This window comes from Procambarus clarkii, chromosome 45 (assembly GCF_040958095.1).
Source record: "Procambarus clarkii isolate CNS0578487 chromosome 45, FALCON_Pclarkii_2.0, whole genome shotgun sequence".
In the NCBI taxonomy this organism is placed as follows: domain Eukaryota; kingdom Metazoa; phylum Arthropoda; class Malacostraca; order Decapoda; family Cambaridae; genus Procambarus; species Procambarus clarkii.
In genome coordinates this window covers 1,416,241-1,418,740 of record NC_091194.1, presented here as the reverse complement: position 1 = coordinate 1,418,740, position 2,500 = coordinate 1,416,241, and the positions used below count along the sequence as shown (strand labels likewise).

General features: G+C 50.2%; 1 protein-coding gene across 1 annotated transcript in view; it reads left to right on the top strand.

Moving 5' to 3' along the window:
- ttv (exostosin glycosyltransferase 1 ttv) overlaps window positions 1-2,500 on the top strand; it is a 178,080-nt gene that overhangs the window by 139,698 nt on the left and 35,882 nt on the right. The gene's annotated exons all lie outside the window — the stretch shown is intronic.

The following is a 2,500-nucleotide window of genomic DNA, read 5'->3' as shown; positions in this document are numbered from 1 at the left end:
AGTGTTATGGTGTTCCCAGCAGTTACAGAACCATTTTCGCGAGGTCTTGGTTGATTTGTTCCACTTACAGCCCCGCTCCCGTGCCAGGTAAGTCCACTACGGGATCACCATAGCCCGTGCTACTTGGAACTTTTTTCCTAGTAGCTGAATCTACAACAACAACAACATTGATTTGTTCCTGGTTAATCAGTTTGTTATTAAAATTGAATTTGCTGAATTCTCCTCCCCTTGGATTCAAGACTGACTGCTCAGGTCTATCAGGCTATTGTGGTTTGTGTGTTAACACTTTCCCGCTTCACACGGCTTTGCCGGCCTCTCACGGTGTTCAAGAGAGCACTCAATAAACACACCCAAAAATATCTGATCAACCAGGCTGTGATTCACACGTCAGGCTGCGAGCAGCCGCGTCCAACAGCCTGGTTGACCAGACGACCCAGGACGAAGACCCAACCTCGAGGACATTGATTCCTGGAACCAGCAGAAGGTGGTGAGAGCCAGGCATTCAGAGGTGCCAAGAGCCAGGCATTCAGAGGTGCCTGGACATTCAGAACAACCCATCAGAGGTGCCTGGACATTCAGAACAAACCATCAGAGGTGCCAAGAGCCAGGCATTCAGAGGTGCCTGGACATTCAGAACAACCCATCAGAGGTGCCTGGACATTCAGAACAAACCATCAGAGGTGCCAAGAGCCAGGCATTCAGAGGTGCCTAGACATTCAGAACAACCCATCAGAGGTGCCAAGAGCCAGGCATTCAGAGGTGCCTGGACATTCAGAACAACCCATCAGAGGTGCCAAGAGCCAGGCATTCAGAGGTGCCTGGACATTCAGAACAAACCATCAGAGGTGCCAAGAGCCGGGCATTCAGAGGTGCCTGGACATTCAGAACAAACCATCAGAGGTGCCAAGAGCCAGGCATTCAGAGGTGCCTGGACATTCAGAACAAACCATCAGAGGTGCCAAGAGCCAGGCATTCAGAGGTGCCTGGACATTCAGAACAAACCATCAGAGGTGCCAAGAGCCAGGCATTCAGAGGTGCCTGGACATTCAGAACAACCCATCAGAGGTGGCAAGAGCCAGGCATTCAGAGGTGTTTGGACATTCAGAACAACCCATCAGAGGTGCCAAGATCCAGGCATTCAGAGGTGCCTGGACATTCAGAACAAACCATCAGAGGTGCCAAGAGCCAGGCATTGAGAGGTGCCTGGACATTCAGAACAACCCATCAGAGGTGCCAAGAGCCAGGCATTCAGAGGTGCCTGGACATTCAGAACAACCCATCAGAGGTGCCAAGAGCCAGGCCAGTAAAGGTTAACTAGGGATTGCCACCACTATGAAACTGGCTTCAACTCAACATAATGACCCGGCGGCTGTTCTTGTGGCACTTTATGGCACTTTATGGCAGAGAGCGAGAGAGTTAATTTCCTTGTTGTCGGAGGTCCCAAAACTTACTCTGGCAGCGCTATTAACAAGACCCTAAAGGCAGTGGCAACTATGTCAAGCCTGGCCTCAGGCCGGGCCCGGGGGAGTAGAACTGGCAAAACCCTCTACAGGTATAATCCAGGTATACAGATGGAATTGTAAACGACTTGGACTGGACGGTAGAGCGACGGTCTTGCTTCATGCAGGTTATCGTTCAATCCCCGACCGTCTAAGTGATTGGGAAACATTCCTTCCTCCCTTCGTCCCATCCCAAATCCTTATCCTAATCCCTTCCAAGTGCTATATAGTCGTAATGGCTTGGCGCTTCCCCCTTCCCTTGATAGTTCCCTTCCCTTCATTGGCTGTAGCCACTGCAGTAACAGTCGTAATTATATGTACAATAATAGTTGAGATCTGTTGCCTGGTAGACCAAGTGCCGGACCAACCAGGCTGTAGTGGGTGGGCCTGCTGGCCGCTCCAAGCAACAGCCTGTTGGACCAAGTTGTCACAAGATGAGCCTGGCCTCAGGCCGGGCTTAGAGAGTAAACTCCGCGAACCTACTCCAGGTATACTCCAGGTATACTCCAGGGAGATTACAAGACTACTTTGTCTATTAAAAACTTATTACGAGATCTGAGCCTGTGGTAATTATTAAGCAAACTTCTCATGTTCGATGTATACCTGGAACGTACCTGAAGAGGGTTCTGAGAGTACTTCTACTCCCCGAGCCGGTCCTGAGGCCAGGCTTGACTTGTGATAACTTGGTCCAACAGGCTGTTGCTTGGAGCGGCCCGCAGGCCCACATACCCACCACAGCCCGGTTGGTCCGGCACTTCTTGCAAGAAAGTATCCTAGTGCTTCCTGAAAATAATAACCTTTGTTCCGGCAATATTTCTAATGGTTGATGTTGAACAACTTGTTCAATATTTCTAATGGTTGATATTGAACAACTTGTTCAATATTTCTAATGGTTGATGTTGAACAACTTGTTCTTGGGTGTTGAACAGCCGTGGACCTCCGGATCAGCCGGGCTGTGGTGGGTATGTGGCCCTGCGGCCTGCTCCAAGCAACAGCCTGTT